General features: G+C 46.0%; 1 protein-coding gene across 2 annotated transcripts in view; it reads left to right on the top strand.

The window, feature by feature from the left end:
- Window positions 1-7,494: 7,494 nt before the first annotated feature.
- CRYBB2 (crystallin beta B2) overlaps window positions 7,495-11,845 on the top strand; it is a 47,174-nt gene continuing 42,823 nt past the window's right edge. The window contains exon 1 of one of the 2 annotated variants that reach the window (XM_069620403.1): window positions 7,495-7,658. The gene's annotated coding sequence lies outside the window, so the exon portion shown is untranslated. The remainder of the gene's footprint in view (window positions 7,659-11,845) is intronic. The other variant, XM_069620402.1, reaches the window with a different exon arrangement.

Below are 11,845 nucleotides of genomic sequence, written 5' to 3'. Positions count from 1 at the left end.
GTCCCTGATGGTGTGCACAAGTTCACTGAGTTCATTGCGCACAGCCGCTAGCTCAGTGCATATACTCCTTGTGGAGTTCTCTATGGCAGCTGTGACACGGTCAGCTGACCGCTCCATGGCATCCCTTGCCCCACCACACTGTGCCACATGTGCATTGAGGAGGTCAGTTAGTTGTTGCTGCCGTGTTGCAATGTCCTGTAGTGCCTGCTGGTTCTGCTGGCCTATGGCCAGTGCCATTTGCATCTCCGGTGCGATGCCCACCTCAGGCTGGGGGGATGGGGTGGCTGGCCATTCGTCGGAGTCGGACTGCCCCTGTGTGGCATCCGCCTGCAGGGGGCTTAGGGAAATTGCGGGGGAATGTGGATGGGCAGTGGGCCCTTCAACATCAATGTCCTCAATGCTGCCTGGCCCGCTGTCAGAGTCTGCCGCTATGGCTGCACTCTCCCCAAGGGTGCTGCTTGCGGCAGAGGCTGTCCCCTCAGTGGCCACAACTAGTGGCATGGCTGCTGCTGCTGCTGTGTCTGTGTCAGCAGTAGTGGGGGCTGGCACTTGCCTGTCCTCTACCCCAGGCAGGGTTGGTGGCTGCCGGTGGGTTCCCTTCCGGACGGCTGGGGTGGATGCCTGCGGCCTGGCCATTCTGGAGGAACAGGATGCGGTGTTGCCCTCTTCCTGGGGCTCTGTGTCGGAATCTGTGGTGGAGCAAAGGAGGGATGTGTTATTGATGGGTCCGCGGACATTGGACATGCATTAGGGGATGACATCTATACAGTCGGTGCATGCAGCGCATTTCATACAGGTTTGGTGGCTTTTGTGTGGAGGTAGCATGGTGCTATGTGTGTTCCAGCAGTTAGGGTGTGCATGCTGCTTGTTTGCAGGGTGGTGTTGGGATGTGTCTGTGCACGTTCACCTGTCGATGTGTTGCATGAGCACTATGGGGCGACTGGGTACTTCGCACAGTGGGGCTTTGTTGAGTGTGGCATGCATAGCTCTGGCCACCTACCTGCGTCTCCTGGGGTCGGCACTCCTCTCTCCATGGCTCCGACACCTTCAATGCTCTCCATCCCTATGGTGGATGCGCATATTTCCTCCCACGCCTGGAGCTTGATAGGTGATTCTGAGCCTCCGCCAGTTGACATGGCTAGGTTGCGGTTAGCCGAAATGATGCTACGGACACGGAGCCTCAGATCGTCCCAGCGCTTCCGGCACTGCTGGCCTGTGCGGGGTGCGGCCCCCACTGCACTCACTCGCTGTGCCACTAGGGCCCATATCGCCTTCTTTTTCATGATAGCCGCCCTTGTCATCTGTGTCGAGAATACGACTTCCGCATTCTCTTGCAGGGTCTCTGCCAGCATGTTAAGTTCCTCCTTGGTGAAGCGGTCTTGGCGCTGCCTGTCACATGCCTTTTTTACAACTTTGGGCATGTTGGATGTGGTTTTGGGGTGGGTGATGGGTGTGGATGGTTATGGGGGCCGGATGAGGTATGGTAGTGGAGCATGGCGATGGATTGTGTTTTTAAAGATGGCCGCCATGCCATTTCCCGTTCCTGCGCGATGGCGCTATTTCCGCTTCCGCCTATTTACGGTGACCGCTAACTGCGGTGACCGCTAAGTACGGTGACCGCTATGGTGTGCGTGGCGGTAGTGCTCCATGGACGGTGTGCGATGGCGGTAAGGGCCGTTTTTGGCCCATTAGCGCCATGGCGTACTTTACATTACCGCCATGGCGTAAAGCACGTGCCCGATGGGTCGGAATTAGGTGCTATTTACGTCTTCGCTACTCGGCGTTAACGTAATTTACGCCATGGCGGTAATTTACGGAACTTACCGCCAGGGTCGTAATGAGGCCCCTTTACTGGGTAAGATCATTTACTTTCTGCTGCTGCATCTACGTCCACAGTTTGAGGAGGAGGAGTGGGAGCCGATGGCCATTCGCCATCCTTTTCCCGTTGACTCAGCATCCAATGCCACTGGATCGAGTCCTTGCTTGTTCCCTTTTAGGCTGCATGTAAATAAATAGTCAATTGTTGCTGCACACATTTGGAACATCTCCTGTCTTTGGGCCATGGCTTTGCCAACTTGCCCTCAGCATCACATGTCCATTCTGCGCTATACTTGCGTATTTTGTCTTGATACCGCGGGAGGGACTTGCATAAGTGTTGAAGAGGTATAGCCCTCATTTCGTCACTTGTCAATACTTACTTGATCTCAAACCGAGATTTCGACACATCCAATTTTATCTGTCAATTTTGTAATTCACAATGTCAATACTGTATCTCAAATAACATGTCTCCAAATAATGATGTTGTAATAAAATATTTTCCTTAGCCTCTCCGGCTCACCACCATTAACGCGGTTGGGCTCCATGCACCGCCTCACCGTGGCTCCTCGTCCTGAAGGCTCAAATCACAACTCCACTTGTGCGCTCCTCAAGCTCTGCCCCATGGCACAATACTCGTTCTTAAACCCAATTAACTATTTAACCACTGAAATCCACCACTTCCAGTGGACCTCAAGTCCTTTTAAACAACCTCGCTGGTGACATCACCAATACCCTAGAGGAGAAATTCTCAATACCTGACCCTTCAGCATATATGCCTGCTTATTAATTACCCAAACACAATGACAAACATGACGTAACACACACACAGCCGTATTCCTGCCTCACTATCAGGGTAAACCATCTCCCACTAGCACCTATACACAGGTAAACCATACATAATCATTCATGAACCAAGCTAAATAGCCTAACTCACAGGTAAACCATTATTGTTTTTTATCAACGTTTTTTCATCCACAAGTTAAGTTGACCGTCTAAACTGACTGCCCAAATTTGCCACCTAACGAACAGGTAATCCTTGCAAGGGACAGAAACCGCAACACAAACCATCCCCCCACATTTTCCATATAGTTGAATCTATACTTACACTTTGTGGTTCACTGAAGCCCCAACGACACTGACTCTCCCACAACCTGCCACCTGCCCTTGGACTCTGGATGGTTACCAGGATGGGGGTACCTTCTCAAGGCAATGAGAATGAACAAGGAGAGTGTTCCCTAATGCAGCCATGTCTGATCACCTAAGCCTGGGAGAGGGCATTCAGTTGGCAGTTAATGAGCAACACTTGTGTCTTTCCACCTTTGATTTGGTGGGAACAGCTTCTCTTTGTCTACCCTGATTGAATGGGTATTGTCTTACTCTACTGGGTCACGTGTGTTGAGACCACAAAATGGATCTCTATTGCCTGTAATTATGAGGATTGTAGCCTGAATTTCTTGCAGGTGGCTTAACGTCTTGGTAACCAGGAACTTTCCTGTCTCTACTTGTCCTTGGCTTGGTGCATTTCTTCTGCTTGCCTACGGCTGCAGCGCAGCAATCATGCCAGCCCTTACATGTACTTGAAGCTTGTCTCTCCTTCCTCATTCATTTCAGTGGGCCTATAGCTTCCACATTTGTCCTTATGTTTTTTTTAATGTTAGTGGCAGAAAGCGTGTGCAAGCTATGTATACAAATACTTTGGCATATTGTGGTTCAGCCTTGGTGAAGAATGTGAATATATATATTTAGAGATATGCATGTGTGTCTGTCATCTACCTGCGTAAGTCATAAGCATGTGTTTCATGTCTATATGCAATATACAAATGCATGTTCGTGTAACTTCGTCAATGGATGGCTATGTAGTTCATGACTAAGTGTGGCTGTCGTGATGTCAGTGATGATGTCATTGATTTCTTGATTTGTAGTCAGTGGACTTATTTGATGTATTGCATCTCCATCTCCTCCAGATCATCGATTGGGTATTAACTGAATGGTTGCCTAAGAGAGTAACATTCTCACAACTGTGATACATTGATGATGGCGGTGAAGGACCTAAGAGTGAGGGGCATCTATCATGTCTCTGTCTTCGGGCTGAGAGTCGTGTGGGGGTCATGAGGGCCATGCCTGGACCTCCGTCTTCACTACTCCTTTTGTGAATGGGTGTGTCCTTTAATTCCTGTTCCCAGGACCGTTTTCTGTGGAGTGGCTGTCTCTATGACGAGAAAATGTTACCTGCCCTCAGAAAAGAAAACAGAGAGGTAACCCACAGGGCTACAATCTTTCTGGCAGCAGGAAAGACAGCCTGGCTGCGGAGTGGGGAATATACATAACTCTTTCACAGCTGAGCTAGGTGCAAAGGGTGGACACCTGTGTGATATCAATTGGATCCTGCTGTGATAATCATTAGAAATAACACCAACCATTCCCTAACTCATGTAAGGCTTATATTTAAATTTTAACATGCCAGTAAAGTAATCATTATGGGGGTTTGGAACAGAGGTTCATATCTTAAATTCAACCCCCTGTGCTTCAGTAACTTGGCTCTCACTGCAGCTGTGCTCTGTGCAACGGGAGAGCAGGGGCTGCAGATTGTGCTACTGATGCAGCCAGGCACAGGTACGTACTGTGCTTAGGTATTGAGTTATTGAGATTGTGGAGAGGGGTGTCTGGTCAGCAGGCTAACCTCGCAGAGAGAGTACTACCTGCATCATTTTATGTTTAAATAAAGGTAAAAGACGGTAGGGATTCTACACCATTGCCAGATGGCCATCCTTCACAACTTCATCAAAACCTTTGTTCCCATCCCTGGTGCTTGGTCTGACAACCTCACTTACCTCTTTAGCAATAACATGCATCTACGCACTTTCTACATCATCCCAGACACAACATGTCAAGATACTCACTACGTTCAGTCCTGATGCCCCTTCTTAAACCTGAAACATTTGTGTCTCTGAATGGCTATACCTCATCCCACTATGGCGTTATTTACATTGCTCCTCCCTGATCAGCCTGAAAGAAACACATCACTAAGTGCCTCTCCTTTTGCTCTCAGTCCATATCCAAACTTAGATATTTGCAATGTTCTTAGCAATCAACCTATTCCTCTACCCAACAATCTTCCACTTAACTCACCTACATCAACTGTTTCTCAGACAAGCCATCCACAATCTGCCAAGTTTGCTGCTCCTTTACTACGACCTACTTTTCCACGCCTCATTCTCCCCCATGACCTACCTTTTCAGGCCTCATTCTCCATTGCACATTTCCTTCCCACTCATTTACTCCTAGTTCCATGACATCCATTGGATAGCTTGATAATCCAGTCTGCTCATAACCCTTTACCACAATATAGGTCTAAAAGCTTGCCTCTGTGCTAAAACTCCCGTCTTTACTTAATCAACCAGTGCTTCAGTTCTGGATTGGTTGCATCGCACAAGCCATCATAACTGCTTTACTCAAGAACTTAATGTATTACTTATACTGATTACAGAAATGATCAGTCCATCCTGCTTTACCTTACCAAATGTCTTGAAACTGTGGTCTCTTTCCAGTTACCTTGTTTATCTAAGACTGGAACCTACTCAACTGCCTTCAGCTGGGATACTGCCCTTCAAGTGGCACGGACTCAGTCCTGGTTTCTGTTCTCCATCATGTCTGCATGCACTGCAATCAACACAGTGGATCAAGGCACTCTCTTAGCATGTCTTAGTCTGGTGTTAGTGACTGAGCACTTGTTTGGTTCTCCCTCTTTCTCTTGCACAAGGCTGCCTTGCATATTTCCTGCTGAGTTCATCCTTGTTTCCCACTATGCGCCTCATTTGTACATTTACATCTGCCCCACCTTGCTCATTAGATTCTCATGATGCTCTTTCTACTCGTATGCCAATGACAGTCTGTATGGGACCTCTGCGCTGAAGCCATTCACTTGTGGATGTAATCAAGCTGTATAAAGATCAATAGAGGCAACACTTACATTCCAATTCCCAAATATCGAAATACTCCTTTATTACTCTAGCCACTTTAGGTACAATGTCAGAATGCAAGGGAGTGGACCCCTTAGAGGAGACTAGCCTCGTGACATTTTGCCTTTAAAAGGAAGGGCTCTCCCACTCCTTCCTTTACTTCATCGTTGGAGACCAGGAAGAAGAACATACTTTTGGACCTCTGTTGGGCATGCAGTCCATTCCAGCATTCTCTGCCAAAGAGGTGAAGACAGAAGGCATCTCCTAACCATCCTTTGGGAACAGTGGGGGTGAAGTGCTGTGGACCAGGGCCTCAACTGTCTGCTACACTGGAACCATAGTCCTGCTCACTGTAAGTGAAGGATCCTCTGTTGGTGCCAGCCAAGCTCCCTGCAGTTGGAGTGCAACAGAAGGACTTACCTTGTCCCGAGGCCAATGGATTGGGACTCCCCAGGACCTGCAGATCAAAAGAAGTGACCACTGTCTCTCCCTACATCTCTGAACCACATTGATCTGAGCACCTTATACAATTGCCACACTCCTGCACAGGAACCACCAGACCCTCTTCGTCATTAACACTCAAACGGTTCCAGAACTCTGAGCTAGCTTGATGCAGATGCTGAAGCTCTGTCGTCTCGCACATCTGATACCTCGAGAGTCTTCCAAAATCCCCAACTCGATACCACTGCCTTGGGACCAGTTTCTTCAAGCTCCAAACCAATGCTGCTCCAGTGCCCCGATGCTGTGCTGAGCCAGCTGTGCCTGCTCGCTGCCAAAGGCAACTCTATGCTTCTCCATCCTCGAGTTCACAGAGCCCCTCATTTACATCATCTTTGACCTGCAAGTCAATCCCGCTGTTGATCGTTGGGACCTGTCACCGCCACTCCATGACTCGACCCAAGCCCGGCGCGTTATAAATACCATATCATATCATATCATATCATATCATATCATATCAAAAGAAAGAAATAAGGTGCTGTGGTCTTGGTCCACTTTCTGGGGCCATGATGACTTTTAAGCCCCTCTTTCTCTGCCTTTTCCTCACACACATTTTCTTGAACACTGGCATTATTCCAGGTGAGAGCCTGAACCCCCTGATCTACCCAGAATGCTATTCCACAACGGCATGCATTCTCTCTGTTTCTTTACAGAGGTGGGTCTTTTGCTGGTGTTTTCAGTTAATTATTTGCATCCTTATGGTTTAATTGAAAGTCTATATTTTTATAGAACCTTGATTGAACATTCTTTTATTTTGTACTATTTTACTTAAGTTGTTTGGGTTGCTGCTGCTATCCCCTCACAACCCTCCTGAAGATATAGCCCACCCTTGGCCTGCGCTACCACGTAGAGCTAAGGAGCTATACCGTTGTGGATGTGTCTCTTTCACCTTTATGATTGGGATCACTGCTGGTTTAGTAGTAGTGTGTGGCACTGACTAGGTGGTTCAGCCACTGCGCATCCCTGTACTCCTGCAGTGCAGTAGTCATTTCGTCACATTATAGCACTGATAAGTACTTGCTGGGACAGCACTGAAGCAGGCCCCGGCCAGGGCACTGTTTGAGAGAGGTGTTCAGGTCTTGGCAGCCGGAGGGCTGATGCATGCAAACTGCAAATCCCCAGGCCTGGCGACCACACAAAAGCCCTCACGCTGAATGTGAAAGCTAATGAAATAATTCGGCCACTTGGTGTTTCGCGAAACAATGCACCCCGCGTGCATCAGCTGAACAGGGTTTTCACCGAGGTTTAGTCCAGCATTATCGCTTTGCATCATGCTGTCAGTAATTTGTAAATCAATTTGGCACAACTTCGATTGAGGTTTGTATAAATGCACCCGGTCCACCCCAGGCCATTCACTGGAACAAGCGGGTACTTGTGCAGCTGGTAAGAGCTTCCTGCATTCTATTTTCTATATATGAATGTCTCCTTTTTTCAGCATCTAGAGGTTCAGATGTTTTTGGCTACATTTCTTCACTTTTAGCCTTAATTGAAATTGGACACGCCCATGGTGGGGTGTGTGTCAGGATAGCTCAGTAATAACCAATTAAAGTAATGAGATTACTGGCCTGATCTCGTGTGATCTGTTTCTGCAGCCAACTATTTAGGCAGCATCTATTTTAAGGGTGGCAAAAGGAGCAGGGTTGTCAGTTCTAATTGGGGTAACAGTCAGTGAGGGAGTCATTATGTAACTGCACTTTTGACTCTGGTATTAAAGGCTTACAACGAATGAACTTCCAGTCCAGTGTGCACACCTGTTGTGGAATTCTGACTGATGCAATACCAGCTTGTTGCCTTTAAATCTCATCATGGTATTTATTCGAATGACATATAATGCGTGTATGTATGCTGGGTGGGTTTATAAAGGTGTCTATTTGATCGAAAAAAGTGGGCCTTTTTCAGATTTGACCGAATTTCTTTTGTTCTTTTTTTGTTCGAAGAAGCAGGGTGAGACCCTCCACTTCCCCCACCTTAACCCATTCCCATACCCCACCCCTCATCTATATTTAATTCAAATTGACCGAAATGCCAAAAAAATTCGAACAAAAAAATGCAGTCAATTTGGAAATGGTCAATTGGGCCACGTTCAAGTATGCCAATACCTTCATAAATAGCAAACCTAGCTGGGAAGCAACAGAGCGCTGTATAACAAAGATACATAGCCTACATGACGCTGAGTCTATTGCAGCTCCTTGTGAGGTTGATGAGGTGTTATCTGAATAGTGGGTTTTTCAGTTCTTTCTTGGAGTGTGTGATGTAGGGCTATTGCCTGGCACAGGTTGGCAGGCTGCGCCTGTTCTTGGGTGCACTACAGAAGGCAGCCTGTTTTCTGTTTGCTTTGTTCCTTCCGTTTTTGGTTGCAAGCATGGAGGGGTCTTGGCTTTAGGTGACGTGTAGGCCTCCTGAAATCTTGATTTTCTCAACCAGCTATAATGGGGTACTGGACATGGTTGCCTTGAAGGTGGGGCAGTCTCTCTGGATGCGATTCATGCTTCAAATGCGAGCCAGTATAGCACTCGCAAGATAGGTAAAGTGAGCAAACCATACCCCATTTCTTGGACTAGACTCCTTTCAAAGACCTGCAAGTGTAGTGACAACCATGAATTTGTTTGTTCCAAATTCAAGGGTTAAAATGTCTAATTGCAAGATGAAAAATATTATTTGTGATGCTTTGATCATGCCAAAATGCGCTCTTATTGTGATTGAAATGCATGCCTTTTCAACTAAATGTAGTCAATTTAATGGTGTTAAATTCAAGCCAGCCAACACGTAATTGGTGCGATAGTACGGTTTGTTATTGCAGTTGCTGCAGACATCTGCATGCAACTATCAGATCAACCCGTTCTTTCACCCCCCTCAGCTTTGTAAAAGGAGCCCTGCTGATTTCGTAATTAGAAACATCTGCACATTTGCATCCAGAATGATAAACCACAGTCTTCCATGGTTTCACCCCAAACACTAAAAACGTGGCTCTTTCAACAATATCTGCTGGATGTATACAAATCCATCTCTCCTGCCACCAACAGGACTGTGCTACTGTGTAAAATGCCTAATCCAATTCTGGCACCTCCTGGTTGTAAAGCGCAACGCTTCTCTTGAGCTAGGTGTGCGCTATAAGCAATACAATGAACACTCAAGGGCCACGTTGGCACAATCTTATCATGTACTATACAATTATTTTCCTTAGCGCTGTCACTTACAACACAACAAAGCTGCAAGCCTGTGGCAGCGAGTTTTGCATAAAACAAGTCATTATTATGTCAATGCAGCTGTACAGTTTGTGTTTACAAGTCATTATTATGTCAATGCAGCTGTACATTTTGTGTTTGGAGGTATTACCATGGACATACAAAAACACATTTAGCACTGCAAATCAAATGAGTCTTTATTGCAAGACAACCAGGCCATCTTTCCATATATTCCTATGAGTAAAGGGAAGCAACTTGTCATGTGTCTGGAAAGAGAGAGGTCAAGGCTTCCGAAGTCAGGCAGATATTTTTAATGTCACGGCTCGGTTTCAGCTTGTGGTCAGTTTCAGAAAGAAGACAAGAAGAATAACAGCTGGGATACAGATCCACTGGTATGAAGGGTGGTCAGCTTTTTTGGGTCGAATATGTTATATTTTTTCTTTAGTGCCAGTATGCCTCCTTGTGGCCTCTTCCTAACGCTGATTTAAACTGATCTACCAGAGAAGTTGTACCGGATCCACTGTGGGGTTTCTGGTAATGCATTTGTCTGATTGCCTCCTTGTATCAATCCCTCCCGAATTTCCAATCAGCATGATTCTGTATGCCGCCCCTGAGCAGAAAAGAAAGGGCCCGTCACAGAAAGGATTGGGAGCCAATCAAAGGTTTCCATGAACAGCAATGCCTTTAGACCAGGAGTCTGCAACCTTTGGCTCTCCAAATGTTTCGGAAACATCTGGAGATCCAGAGGTTGCAGACCAGTGCTTAGACAATCAGAGGCTTCAATTAACAGCAATGTCTTTAGACAATCAAAGGTTTCCATGAACTTAAATGTAACGAGGCGATGAAAGGCTTCCATAAAATTAAAGGTCGGGAGGCGACTAAAGGCTTCCATAAAGCTAAATGTCATGAGGAGATCAAAGGTTTCGATAAAGTTTAATGTCATGAGGCGATCAAAGGCTTCCATAAAGTTAAAGGTCATGAGGCGACCAAAGGTTTCCATAAAGTTAAATGTCATGAGGCTATCAAAGGCTTCAATAAAATGAAATGTCATGAGGCAACAACCAAAGACTTCCATAAAGCTAAATGTCATGAGGAGATCAAAGGTTTCGATAAAGTTTAATGTCATGAGGCGATCAAAGGCTTCCATAAAGTTAAAGGTCATGAGGCGGCCAAAGGCTTCTATAGAGTTAAATGTCACGAGGCGACCGAAGGCTTCCATAAAGTTAAATATCATGAGGCTATCAAAGGCTTCATTAAAATGAAATGTCATGAGGCGACCAAAGGCTTCCATAAAGTTAAATGTCACAAGACGATCAAAGGCTTCCATAAAGTGAAATGTCATGAGGTGACCAAAGGCTTCCATAAAGTTAAATGTCTCCAAAGAATTACAGGATTCCACATGAATACATTTGCAAGATTTCATTAAATTAACTCTTTCAGTAGTAGCACATCCTAACTCAAGCCCAGCACATTCTTCTTGACCCCATTCAGAGGTTGCATGGCCTGAACTCTGAGCCCTTTTCCAGGTGAGGTGCTCATTGTATTCAGTTTTTTTTTTTTAATGGGGCAACGGGCTGCTGGAATGATTTGTCATGAGTGATAACAGTTTTTCCCGTGCCAAGCAATCATTTGTGATGAGAACAGGGCAAGAGAAGTCAGCCTCATAACCATCTTGTTGCCTTTTGGTGGCTTTACTAAAATGATCTCACGTCGGAAATGAAATCTTAGCGGTGTTGGCGCTGGTGTAATTCTTCCACCCCCGTCGTTTCCTGACGTCGATGGCATGGGGCTTTGTGTAAAGCTTGAGTGCTGTTTCTCTCACACAGATAGTCATTAATGACAACCAACGAGGCAGCGCATTGCTGGAGGAGCTTGAGCTGCCATTGCTTGCCAGGGGCATCGAATCATCCACATATGAACCAGCATGCAACCAGCATGCAAATGGGCACAATATGGGGCATGATTTATGAATGGGGAGGTGCTATGGGACTGCCTCTTTTCCCTGAAATATCCAAGCCTGGAGCTAACATGTAATCTTCCCCATCTTTTACACTCCATGATGTGCCTCTCAACCTGTTATAGTTTAATTTTTAAATGAATTTTAGAGCATCTATTTAACATCCGTAATATCAATGTGACACGACAGTGCAAACGATACATACATGAGACATTAAAATCCTACATATTTTGACACTTTTCAAATGTTTTAAGAAGGCATAAGCATACATTTATAAATATTTTGTTGTGTACAGTCTTGGAAAACTTCAGTGTTCGCTTATATCGATTGGCCAGCTTTGCAAATCACAAGCAGGATCAAAACAAGGCATTCTGAGCTTTCGTGCACCTTTGCACTTAACTGCCGCGGAACATGTTCCTAATGGTGTT

The sequence above is a fragment of the Ambystoma mexicanum genome, chromosome 10 (assembly GCF_040938575.1).
Source record: "Ambystoma mexicanum isolate Mex_15411 chromosome 10, UKY_AmexF1_1, whole genome shotgun sequence".
NCBI classification, from domain to species: Eukaryota; Metazoa; Chordata; class Amphibia; order Caudata; family Ambystomatidae; genus Ambystoma; species Ambystoma mexicanum.
The sequence above is the reverse complement of the archived record's forward strand: the minus strand, read 5'-3'. Positions and strand labels throughout refer to the sequence as shown.